The sequence below is a fragment of the Momordica charantia genome (assembly GCF_013281855.1).
Source record: "Momordica charantia cultivar OHB3-1 chromosome 7 unlocalized genomic scaffold, Mcharantia_2.0 BLBB01000007.1, whole genome shotgun sequence".
Classification (NCBI taxonomy): domain Eukaryota; kingdom Viridiplantae; phylum Streptophyta; class Magnoliopsida; order Cucurbitales; family Cucurbitaceae; genus Momordica; species Momordica charantia.
In genome coordinates this window covers 9706935-9720879 of record NW_028275165.1, presented here as the reverse complement: position 1 = coordinate 9720879, position 13945 = coordinate 9706935, and the positions used below count along the sequence as shown (strand labels likewise).

At 41.2% G+C, this 13945-nt stretch overlaps 1 long non-coding RNA gene across 1 annotated transcript; it reads right to left on the bottom strand.

The window, feature by feature from the left end:
* Positions 1-4131: 4131 nt before the first annotated feature.
* On the bottom strand, positions 4132-6022 carry LOC148210297 (uncharacterized). The gene is made up of 2 exons (XR_015792332.1): positions 5596-6022; positions 4132-4441 (listed from the first exon to the last, which is right to left on the bottom strand). It is a non-coding gene; the product is annotated as an uncharacterized LOC148210297 (long non-coding RNA).
* Between the last annotated feature and the right edge of the window lie 7923 nt (positions 6023-13945).

The following is a 13945-nucleotide window of genomic DNA, read 5'->3' as shown; positions in this document are numbered from 1 at the left end:
GGAACAAATTGTTCTGATATTTCTGATTGATCTGACAACCCATTCGCAGCAAATTGAACGCCAAAATTTGTTTACCAAATTTGTTCCTTCATCATTCTCATCTTCTGAGATCCATGAAAACATAGGGAGATAAAATTAGGGTTTGATTTATTAACAATCATATTGGAATAATGCTTAGAGAAGGCCACTGTAAGTCTTAACAAGTCAATACTGAAAAGGTTGCTTATTTGCATTGTTGAGTGGTTAAACCGAGGAGAGGAGCGCCTTAGACATAAGGGTTCCAGTTAAGTAGCCTAGACATAGGACTTTAACCCGAGGTTGCGACTATTTCCATCCTAAAACTAAGATATCTCTCAGAATAGACATATTAGGGAATGTCTTAGGACTTTGAACTTGTTTAGACATAAGTCAAGTGAAAAGCATAGTCGTTGGTTCCTAAAGTAAAATGCATATCGTCCTTAGCGTATCCTTGATTCTTTGTTGGCTAACTTGAAGTAATTCGGGCTAGGTTTTACTATTATAAGACCAAATCCCAAATCCAAGACCATTATTTGTGACCACTTCCCATTTTACAAGAATCACTCATTTCAACGTTCACTATTCATTAAAACTTTAGAGTTTGGAAATTATTTAGAAGTCCTTGGGATCGATACTTGGATACTTCATCCATTTTATATTACTCTGACAGGTATGCGCTTGCATCTATAGAATTGTTACCACGCTTAGTGTGTGCGTTCAGCATAACGCCAGTCACCAACTCCAGCCACCGTCTCTGCCTTAGGTTAAGCTCCTTCTGAGTGAAAAGGTACTTCAAACTCTGATGATCCGTGAAGACCTGAATTCTCTCTCCGTAAAGGTAGTGCCTCCACAACTTTAAGGCGAAGACCACTGCTGCGTTCTAAGTCATGAGTGGGGTAGTTAAGCTCATGCACCTTCAGTTGTCGAGAAGCATAAGCTATAACTTTCCCATGTTGCATCAGCACACATCCCAAGCTCTTTCGCGAGGCGTCGCTCTAGACCACCAAACCTCTCGTCCCATCGGGGACAGTTAACACCGGTGCAGACACCAAACGCTCCTTTAGTTCTTGAAAAGTCTCCTCACACTCGCTACTCCAAGTGAAGGTAGCATTCTTACGAGTCAACTGCGTCAACGGTGCCGCTATCCGAGAGAAATTCTGGATGAACTTTCTGTAATAACCAGCCAAGTCGAGGAAACTACGAATCTGTGTAACTGAACTAGGTCTTGGCCAATTGCTAACAGCCTCTACCTTGGCGGGGTCTACTGCAATACCCTCTCCGGTGACTATGTGCCCCAGGAAGGCTACTTTGTCCAACCAGAACTCACACTTTGAAAATTTTGCATACAACTTATTTTCCCGTAGTGTAGTCAAAACCTGTCTGAGATGCTCCTCGTGACACTGCTTAGTCTTGGAGTATATCAGGATGTCATCGATAAACACAATGACAAAGGAATCCAAATACTCCCTAAAGACCCGATTCATTAGATCCATAAAGGCTGCTGGAGCATTTGTGAGTCCAAAAGACATCACGATAAACTCATAGTGCTCATACCTTGTTCTGAACGCTGCTTTGAAATGTCGGCCTCCTTTAGCCTTAACTGGTGGTACCCCGAACGCAAGTCTATCTTCGAGAACATCTTCGCCCCCTGAAGCTGATCAAAAAGGTCATCAATGCGTGGTAGGGGATACTTATTCTTAACCGTAACTTTGTTTAGTTCTCTGTAATCTATACAAAGTCGCATAGAACCGTCTTTCTTCTTAACAAAGAGCACGGGCGCACCCCAAGGGGACACGCTTGGGCGGATGAAACCCTTGTCGAGTAATTCTTCCAACTGTAGCTTCAGCTCTTTCAACTCTGCCGGAGCCATTCGATAAGGCGCTTTCGAGATGGGAGTCGTTCCTGGCAGCAACTCTATACAAAAGTCCACTTCGCGAGACAGAGGCAAGCCGGGAAGGTCCTCAGGGAACACGTCGGTGAACTCATTAACCACACGAACCGCCTCAATGCTTGTCACAGCCTTCCTCGCATCCACAACGCTAGCCAAATAGGCCCAAGCACCTCGCTGAAGAAGATGGCTGGCCTTCAATGCCGACACCACCCTTGGGACCCCGGTCTTAACTCCTTTAAAGGTAAAGTTTTGTCCGGAGGGCAAGCGAAAACTGACTTCCTTCCTCGAGCAATCAATACTAGCCCGGTTAGCAGCTAACCAATCCATGCCTAGTATCACATCGAAATCCTGCATATCCAGTTGGATTAGCTTCACCTCCAAGGTCTGACCATCGAAAGAGAGCTGGCCTCCTTTCACCACTTGACTGGTGACCAACAGAGATCCTGACGGTGTGGATACCGACAACAAAAAGCCTAACGATTCTAGCTCTAGGTCCGCATGTCGAACAAAGGTAGAAGCAGTGAAAGAATGACTAGATCCATAGTCAAATAATGCGTAAGCAGGTATACTAAGCACTAAAACAGTCCCTGCAGGAGTAACACGCATGCAATAAAGCACAAGCATATACACACAGCTCAAGACTCGGAAAGAGAAGGTACCTGTGACCACCGCCTCGGCATGCTCAACATCCCCTCTGGTGAGAGCGAAGACGCGCGCCCTATGGGTTCCACCTTGAGCTGTTGCTGTCGCAGGAATCCTCTGGCCTAAAGCTTTGGTATTCGAGCCGGTCATCGGACACTCCCTTGCGAAATGTCCTTCCTTCTGGCACCTGTAACATATTCTTTTTCCCGCCCAACATGGCCCAGCATGGCTTTTCTTATAAGAGGGGCACACCGGAGAAACAGTCTGCCTTTGCACAAGATGCTGGTGTCCTCTTGAGGGTTGACTGGAGGAGAACGATGCAAATTTCCTCTTGACCCCTGAGCTGGAGCCTATCACCTGCTGAGACTGAGGCTCCTCGAGACATTTGTCCATAACGAAAGCACACCTGACTGCCGCTGCATATGTAGTTGGTTCCTTGAGAACAAGTAGCCCCTTTATCTCCCTACGCAGACCGTCAATGAACTTGTCAATCTTTAATTGCTCAGTAGGAATATACTGCATTCCAAAACGAGACAGCTCAATGAACTTCCTCTCGTATTGGGCCACAGTTAGGCTTCCTTGAGTGAGACGGAGAAACTCTGCCTGCTTTTCATTCCTGACAGTCACGGGGAAATAGTACTCATAGGGTAGGTCCTTAAATCTTGCCCATGTGACGGGTACGTTGGCGTGATCCTCCGCTGCCGCCACCGACTCCCACCAATTAACTGCTTCTCCCCGAAGCATAAACACTGCTCCCCGGACCTTGAAATCGTCGGAGCACCCCAGATACACATAAAGGGCTTCCAACTCCCTGACCCATTCCTCGGCCGCAGTAGGCCTCTCACTCACCCGGAAAACGGGTGGCCCAAAACGTTTGAAATCCCTGATAAACTGAACCTCCTCTTGTGGAATTTGTGCCCGACGAGGCTGCTGCACTTGAGCTCCACCGGCTCCATTCGCATTATCCAGCAATACTTGCAATGCCTCAGCTAATAACGCCACCTGGGGATTCACCTGGGGAACTCCCTGAGGTGCTGCCTGAGGAGCCGGGGGTGCTACCCTTCAAGGAAATACCGGGGGAACATTTGGATCCGCTGCTCCCTCACCCCTAGGATTCGGATCCTCGTAGTTGTGAGCTCTCGTGTTCCGCCGAAAAGCCATTGTCTAAAGGAACAGAGAACAGAGCACCAAGGTCATTAACGCACTAACCGGGGCACAACACAAGTGCAAATTTCAAGTAAAGTCTATGTAATGAACCAAGGAAACACGCCGACCTATCCAATATCACTCAATAACAATATCTCAATAATAGGCAATATGAAACATTCATGATCGAACAAACAGAACTAGGAAGCGCACCGGGTGATGACGGGAGACTGACAAGGACCAAACCCTATTGACCTAGGTTCTAGGACAGTCTACAGGAACGACTCCGCTCTGATACCAATTGTAACGACCCAGAATTTCCCCCACACCTCTAGGTCACGTTAACTAACCAACTAATTAGATTTAACCCCAACTACATCCTGCCAACTTCCTATGCAAACAAACATATAAAATCAAGTTCCAATTCTCATCAATTTAACGATAAATCAATCCCATAGAATATCATTCAACAACATTCGTGAACCACCTCACGAGGCAAGTTTATTATTCAATCTAGATGAATCTCAATAAATGGAATAAAACTCAAATAGGCACCTATCCCGAAGTGAAACTAACAACAAGGGGAAGTCTCTCAATTATTCAAATACGAATAAACCGTTTATTGGCCATAACAAAAGGCCTTAACAAATGACTTAAACTAAACAGGAGTAACTAAGCAGCCTATGGTCCTCGCTCGTCATGTCTCCTCCGTCCCATCACCATGGTCGCCCACGAGTCCTTCACCTGAAACAATCATTGTAGAGGGGGGGTGAGTATATAAAATATACTCCGTAAGTAGCCCTCACCAACACACACATACGTCATGCCCAACTATATCAAGAAACATTCGTAATCATGCTTTTCTATACATCATGCATTCAAACATATACACATTCCATAAAATTTTAGTGACAACCACAACCAGGAAACACGTTAACAACCAACCTCCAGTCTCCCTAACATCACCAGTACCTCTACGCTTATCACAGTTATCCTACCCTTCCACAGCTATCTCCTTCGAGTAGGGACGGCCCCTGAACATTTATACCCAGAGCCCCGACCCTGCTGCATCGGCCCTCGACCATTTATACCCGAGGCCCCGACGACTTCACCATCTATTGGCCCTTGACCATTTATACCCAAGGCCCCAATAGTCTTTCCTCCAGAGGACTCCTCGTATCGACCCTCGACCATTTATACCGAGGCCTCGATACTCCATTAGTGACGTATCAGCCCCCGACCATTTATACCCGAGGCCCTGACACCCACTCCTTCATTCCTTCCAAAAATCCAGCTTTCACCAGAGTCTTACTATATACTTTCTTTTACCACTAACCCTGCATCTTTCAACTCACAAGTACAGTTCAACATGCTTTCACAACCTTAACAACTTTCTAATAACGAAATAATAACCCAATCATGCTCAATATCCAACACCATTATTTAACAAGTATTACTAAGGATAATAGCTCAATAAACATGCCGAACAAAAACATGCATATCCAGGCAACAAACATTACCACAGCAATACTCACAGTTTAGCAAGCAGAAAACTCACCATTTTCATCGACAATTATCCAACACCATTCCAAGTATATCGACTAACACAACGAAAATTATTTAGCACAATGACATCACAAAATTAGCATTAAACGCCACAAAATCAGCACGTTAAAGACCATCGAGCATACATTAACTCACGCACACGCCCCTTGTCTACTTACCCACAACCTCGCCCTTAAGTTTTGCGTCGACCTCACCCTAAGCACACCAAAACAGAAAATACAGCACATTACGTACGCTATTTATCCTTCGAAATTAACTCTAAAAGGGTTCGAATGACGCATTACCACCAAAACCGACTTTGTATAGATGTGGGTCACCTAGATCTAACTCGCCAAGGTGTGGGTAGTTTAAATCGAGCTTCGAACGGATATGGGTCACCGCCAAACGTCCTAACCACCGCTGTAACGTACAAATCCCGTCGCTGGAGTAATTTGTTCGTCGGGTCGTAGCAGCAAATCGCCGCTGTTCCGCTACTGTACCGTCCGTTCGCCGTGCGCCGCCATGAGGAGGATGCCGCGCTGGTTCGTTGAAGATCACCGGGGCGCGCCGCCGCTGCTGCAGACCGTCTGAACGTCGGGGAGCGTCGCCGGTCCGCTGCTGCTGTTCGAGGGAGCGCCGTAGCGCTGCTGCTCGATCCGAAGGGCGCCGCCGGAGCCGCTGCACCTCGCCGGAAAATAAGAGAAGGGGGGCGGCGGGGTTGGAAGATGAATGAGAAATCCAGGGGCGGCTAGGGTAGAAGAAAAAAAGAAGAAGAAGGAAAAGGGGCTTGGGGCTAGGGTTTTCTTTTCCCTTTTGTTTTGTTTTAAATCCAAGTTACCTCAATGGAGGCCCAACGCGTCCAAGCCCAGAGGAAAGAAGTCCATCCCCCTTAAAACAAGACTCACCACACGGAGTCCGGTAATTATTAATTTAAGTTGGAGTGTAGAGCTCGATAGTAAAAATAAATTTAATTAACAATCAATAAATTTAATTAACAATCAATTTAAAATTAAATGAAGGAAAATAAAATCTCCTGATTCGAGACTAACTAACCTGAGAAACTCGGGGAGTTACAGAGTTAATCTTGCTTGAGGACAAGCAAGATTTTAAGTTTGGAGGTCTGATAACTCTCCGTAAAATAGTGTTTTGTGGTATAATTTGGGTAATTTTGATGTGTAAATGTGAGAGTCCTTATCAAAAGACCATGAAAAATAGAAAACAATCACTTAGTTAGGTTCTTTAGCTAGTTGAATTGTCAATTCTCTCATTTTGAATGAATTATGCATAATTATGGATGTTTTGTATGTGAATTGGAGAATTTGTTGAGAGCAAGCCAAGTGCATTCAAGGATGTGAAAGTGTTGCTGGAGCATGGCAGGAAGATGCATTTATGCTGGAGCTTGAAGTCGCCCAAGATGGTCTGAGCGTGTGACTGCGCAGTAATTGATTTGCACCAGTTTTACATTGTCCGTACAGCCTTCTGGTGGTGCCCTCATTTTTAAGGATGCGATATAAATAGAAGTGATGGAAAATATACATACATGCGCAGTGGAAGCAAGTAGATCAAAATAACAATCAGATGAATATTACAACCTAGGATTAAACATGCATGATCATACATTATGATGCTTAGAGAAAGGTAGAGAAAATTACATACCTTTGTACCTTTTCAAATTTCTTCAAATAGTTTCAATGAGGACCACCAAGAGGTCTTCCTAGCTATTCTCAAGGCTTGGAATAGAGTGGTGGGACTCCTTTAGAAACACTCTTAGAGTGACTATTGTTCAAAATGTAGATAGGGGTCTCTAACGCATGTCCCCAAAAGGAATCAATTGAGCATAGCTCATCATAAAGTGAACAATGTCTAACAAGGTTAGGTTTCTTCTTTCAGATACACCGTTCTATTGAGGCGTACTAGGTGCAGAGAGTTGTGACTGAATTCCATGTTCTATCAAATAGTCTTGGAATTTCAAGTCCATGTACTTTCCACCTCGATCTGATCGAAGTGTCTTTATTGATTTACCTAATTGGTTTTCAACTTCTGCCTTATATTCCTTGAACTTTTCAAGGGTTTCAGACTTGTGATGCATTAGGTAAATATGACCATTCCTAGAATAATCATCAATTAAGCTGATGAAATATTCATACCCATGATCATACATTTGGGCTAGGGTTAGTTTGTTTTAAAACCCTTTTCTTTAACTTGTTTCAAAAACCTAAAAGCCCAAATATTATTCTTGAAGGTGGCCCAACTAAATAACACAATGACCCAAAACAAAAGCCCAATAATTATACTTTAGAAATAAAAATAAACCCCACAACAACCCGAAATAAAATAGTTAACTTAAACTCTAAAACCCAAGAATAATAATTCAAAGAAAAGTAGAATTTAGGAAGGAAAATCCTAAAACTCGTGAATTTAGAATTTAACTAAAAATCTCCTACACAGGTCGAGAACTTAAATTATCTTAATCCAAAGAAATTAAACTTAATTCTAATTTAGCCAAAAATTAGAATTTCAAAGTTAGAAAATCCAAGAATTAAAGTTATCAACTTAAGGAAAAATCCAAAGACACTATTTATCTCTTAAAATAAACGAGTCAGAGAACGCGGGACGTTACACATATAATATATCAAATATATATGTGATGCATGTACCCTATGGTGGGATTTTAAAAATATATGACATACTTTATGCAGCATATGTAACTAATTAAATATACATTAAAAAAGTAAAATAATTAAACAGTAAAATAGACTGGTTTTTGGCATCCTATAAGAAATGAAACAAAAGCACAAAAAAAATATTAATAATTCGACACTTAGGCACTGCCCCCTCTGCAGTAGGCCCGAGCTCTCGGCTTTCTACACTCCTGGCAGTTCCTGGGCGCCGCTGTTCGGTGCCCAGGCACTTCTGCTACTGCCGAGACGCTGTCGCCCTGGTTGCACGGGGAATCTTCGGTTTTGCTTCAATTCTCCTGCACTCTTTCATAGCAAATCCTTGCCACGAACGACACAAACTTACAAACTCGATTTACATAATTAAGCATCCAAAACAACTGGACATTGATCAAATCAATGAAAAAGCCGTATATCTAATGCCAAAAATCGAAAACATCTATTTGCAAATCACATACATCAAATGTAAAGCAAACTACCTACCATTCTTTTCTATGTAATTAAAAACAAGATCAAAAGAATAAATTGGCTCTGATACCAATTGAAGGGATCAAATCCCACAGTGGAAGCACATGAACGTTTGTGCTTCGATTTTGTTTTAGAATTACAATAAAGAAACGATAGAAACATTATAAAAAGGAAGAAGGAGAAGTTGAGCAACCTACCTTTGAAGACCGTTCTTCACAGTAGTTCAACGACACCACCAAATTGTCTTCCTTGCTATTCTATTGGTAAGGATTGGTTTATGGGAACCATCTTTTTTAAATAGAGGGAGTTTCGATTTGAGAGAGAGAGCTAATTGAGAGAATATGATTTTGTGCCGAAATCACTAAAAGCCATCAATCTGTATAGAATACAACTTTTGTATTTTATAGAGATCAAGAAGAGTGTTCCTCCCCAACCCACCAATTAATTAATTACATTGATCTTAATCAATTAATTAATTAATCATTTATAATACTAATTAACTAATGATAATAATTAAATATCATATATTTAATTATAGCTTCATTTGAATCATATTCAATGTATATCTTTCATAACCTATAGTTTTAATGTGAATCTCATTCACATTAATTTTAACCTAGAGTTTTAATATGAATCCAATTCGTATTAATTATTATTTGAATCTTATTAAAATATAACTCTCATAAGATATAGTTTAGTTCTGAATGTCATTCGTAATTAAATTTATATTACAATGTATCTATATACATTATGTTAATTGTATCATATACAATTAACCTACAATCATTCATTCAAATTTAACAATTCAAATTCTTTCATAAATTTTTTATCCTTGTTTTACCCGTTGTAAGATAGCGGGGGACCTAATGGACCTGTAGACCTCGAGCTCTAACATTATAAGATTAATTGGTTAAAGTCATCAACCACTTTAATCAACATACGTTAACCGTGGGGTACTCCACTAAAAACCTACAGCTGCACTCTTCTCACTATAGAATATTTTTGTGTCCACATATATCGACCATTAACGGCAAGTCAATCCTTCACGTGTGCTCGTATTTCTAGTTGGGTCAAATTACAGTTTTACCCCTAAGTTACATTTTGCTCATAAAATACCACTGCTCCTTTAATGAACGACTCGATTATAGTCCGACCAACAACCGGAAGTCCTTCTTGGGCCAGTAAGTGGGTGGTGCCCTTGTTCAAGTCATGGAGTCATCATTTAAAGGAACACTCATCTACTCCTCTAAAGTCGGGAAGAAGTAAATTCCATCTTGTATAGTTATGTTCCCAGCTTCCCACTCGATCTCGTCCCCAGAATGGTAGAATGTTGAGTCGGCGACTCAGGCCACTCTCACTCATACAGATAAAAGGACGAGCCCTCATGGGCAGGAGTCCATAACTCACTCGGGATTCATAATGAGTTGTCTGGTCATCCTATGAAGTAGCAATCTATTAGTCAACGACGTTACATCTAAACACTGGCTATTTTGAGGTCCAGTCTTATACAAACTCATTGTATAGGATACACCCACTTGCATGTCTCTACACGAACGACCTGGATCAGGTCCTTTGTAACATTTACAAAGTTAGTCGTATCCATAGTGTTGGAAGGATAAGGTACCTAGCCTTATCCATATACTATAGACACTTTAGGTTATTCCTAGGACATTATCCACTTGTATATCAAGGTATATCAAATATATACCCAGTATATATACTATCTCGATCACATGAAAATAACCTTGGATGTCTAATTTATTGGATTTGGACAATGTAATAAAAAAACATAACTTTATTGAATATGAATTTGTCTTTACATAATTACAAACTACAGGTTTAGGGCAACACGCCCAACAACAACTCACCCTACGGTCTCCTCCATTGGTTTGCATCGTGAGGTTTCATACACATCCTGCATGTCACCCTGGACACCCATTTTAAGAAGGGTCTGATGTGTGGAATCAATATCAGGGCAAACTTCAGTAATGGATAAGGTTCCTTATGTTTTGCACGAATATTGCCCTTCTCTACGCTGGTCTTATTCGGACAGACCTCTAATGTTTAAAAATGGCAGGTCACACTTACGGGGAATTGTTGAGTTATTTAATAATTGCCTGATGAAACAAATAGTGACTAATTGATATAGGAATAAGACTTATTCTGGTGTAATAATTAGTTGAGATTGTCTCAATTGAGTGAAACAGTAGCGGACTACCATATGGTAGCTGTTGCTCTAAATCACTGAAGCATCGTTGCAAAATAATTTTGTTTGTTAGGGCACATTATTACTTTTTTTGCATAAAAGTGGTTGGATTTAGTGGGTAGTGCAAATGACGAATATAGATTTGTTTGGTTTCAGCATATCTACTTAGTAATTGCGTTGCTTGCTGTCGAAAAACATAACGGTGATAATTACACTCAATGGAAAATGAACTTGAATATAATTCCGGTGGTAGACGAATATAGATTTGTTTGGTTTCAGCATATCTACTTAGTAATTGCGTTGCTTGCTGTCGAAAAACATAACGGTGATAATTACACTCAATGGAAAATGAACTTGAATATAATTCCGAGTACAAGGTTGCATTGCAAGGAGATCTTATAGATTCGAGGACGAATCCTTCTGAAGAAACCCTTGAGAGTTGGATCTAAGAACCTTGCTAACGAACAAGACCCATAGAACTCAATCCCAAAAACCCCGAAAACAAGTATGGAATCAACCCAAGGAAAAGTTTTTAGAACGGATTACCTTGATGATCAATATCAAGAGTAGAGAAAACTTGTTTCTAAACTCGTGATTCGAATCACTCCACAAGAGATATGATCAACACCGCTTGAATGATCCTAACATGCAAATTCTAAAGACACAAGAAATTGCACAAGAAATGGGAGATAAAGCTCTCAACCAAGCTAATGAGAAAACTCACTTTTCATTCAACTTCAAATTGTGTTTACAACAAGACATCTCAAGGTTATATATAGCCATCCTAGCAAGCCATATGAAAAGTCTTAAGCAAATGAAAAGACTTGTAACTTACAAGAAATGAAAAGACTTGTAAATGAAAAGACATAACTTACAAGAAATAAAAAGACAAGCAAATGAAAGGTTAAGAACATGGAAAGTCAACCAAAATAAGTGCAATCTCGTCCATAATGAGGGATGTGAGTGTTTGACTTGGTTTTTGAATTGAATGAGTTGACTTTGACTTGTCTTGATGGAGTTGACTTTGACCTTGACCAAGTAAACTTTGACTTGCCTTAAAAACACTTAAAAATGCATAACTTGCACCAAATTGAAGTGCATAGTTCCAACTTCTTGCACATCTTCCTTTTAATTCTCGTGTCGAGTTCACGAACGCTTGGACACGAAGTAGTAAGGCTTGTTGAAGTTTTCGAGCCCTTGATCTTGTAATTGGTCCATGAGGCATGACAAAGAGAGCTCCTTGGTTCATATCAGAAAAGGAACAATCAATTTGTCTAACAACCCAAAATACACAAGAGACTCAAATAATAAAAAGAAAACAACGGTTCGCCAAAAGAAGAAAAAAAAATTGTTCCGTGAGTCAAAACCAATATCTAGTACACCACTATCAATAAGTTCTTAACACTCCTAGCAATGAAAGTACGATTCAGCTATCCTAGACAAGAACGCAGCTAGTGGTCTTCTCTCGGTCAAGCCTCATCCATGTCATCACCACAGTCAAAAGTCCTGTTCATACCTGAAACAATTAAGGTAAGGGGTGAGTATATAAAACACTCCGTAAGTAGCCCTCACTAACTATTCACAAAACAGCATGCTCATAATCACAGAAAACATCAAACACAATAACAAGAGGATTAAACATCAAGAAATAATCACAATAAATTAACATTTCCACACAAATATCCAAACGCCAGGACTCCCATGGCTTCGATCACACGGCCCACTAGTCTCTAACTCCCTCGAGTTGCTACTCGCTCAACACCCTGAGTTAGTACCCCAAGTCTAACTCTTCGAGGTGTATCGGCCCTTAACATTTATCCCCAAGGTACCAACCTCCCTCTACAGAAGCTTGGCATTCGACCTTGCCATTTATCCCGAAGGCCTTAAACTGTTGCTCACAACCACCACTCTATGTTTGTCTTCTAAGTCTAACTCGGCCCTTGACATTTATCCCCAAGACCCCAACACTCTTCTACAGAAACTTGGTGTTCGACCTTGCCATTTATCCCCAAGGCCTTGAACTGTGAATCGATCCTTGACATTTATCCCCAAGGTCCCGATGACTACTCAGCCTATTGGTCATTGACCTCCACCACATCTAAACCCAATACTCATAATCAATTAGACTCATCATCCTGACCCCATACCTTTTGTACTCGGAGCCTCGACACTCATCTCTACCAAGACTGGTCTGTCGACCCCCTGTCTTTTCGTCCTACAGCCTCGACATCTAGTAGTGACGCAACTGCCTCGACCATTGCCCACGAGGCCATGAAACTCGTATATCCACTTTCTAAATACACGATAGACCGCAAATTTGCATCATAGTCCTCTGCTAGGATTCTATCACATGATCTCCAAGTCACCCACTGTAAGGGCTTTGAATAACCAAACGACTAGTCTGCATTTTCACATCAGACAATCCACAGAATAACAAACGACTAGTCCATTCCACCACTCTAGACAACTCCAACTAGTCCCTCCAAGACATCTATAAGTCTTCACACTTCTAATCACAACAGAATTTTCCAGCGTGCTTTTCATCGTACCAAGCAAAAGCAATAGCCCAACAACTTCCAACTAAACAACATAAAACAAAATAATATAAAAGTTACACATGCATTTCATCTCAAACATCTTTACAAACGTTAGAGATTAATCATTCCCAACCATACTAATAAAAAACTATCCAGTCATATCCAACAATAAAAAACAATACATTTTCATAATTTATATCAACAAGAACAGCAACATGTAACCCACCAATATCCACTAATAGTTCACAAACCAAGCCTAACAATTTTTATATACACGACATAAATTAACATAATAAAAATCAGCACGAAACCATTCCATTAACACTCAATAATGCATGCACCCACCCCTTGGTGCTACTTACACATTACTATGCTCCTAAATCTTGCGTTGATTCAACACATAAGCATCAATAGACAAACAAAAATAATTAAAAAAAAATCCAGCCATCGAAATAAATTATAAGGGGTCTTGCAACATCCATTACCGCAAAATCGACTTTGTTTAAGTGCGGGTAACTCAGGCCTGACTCGAATGGATGTGGGTTAGGTATATCGAGCTTCTAACGGTTATGGGTAGATGTCGAAAGCCACAAACTACTGCTGCTAGTGCTTTTGCATCAATAAAAAAACTCACCAATTGATACCCACGACGCTATATGCAGCAAGGACCTATACCCGAGATTACCGACCACCACGAGAGATCGAACCTAACCGGCGATGGGGGCTACACTGCCAGAAAATGCCCCCCAATCCCGCACATGCAGCAGCGCCGCCGCCTGCTGTCGTTCGTTGGATGTGGTGCACCGTTACGTCG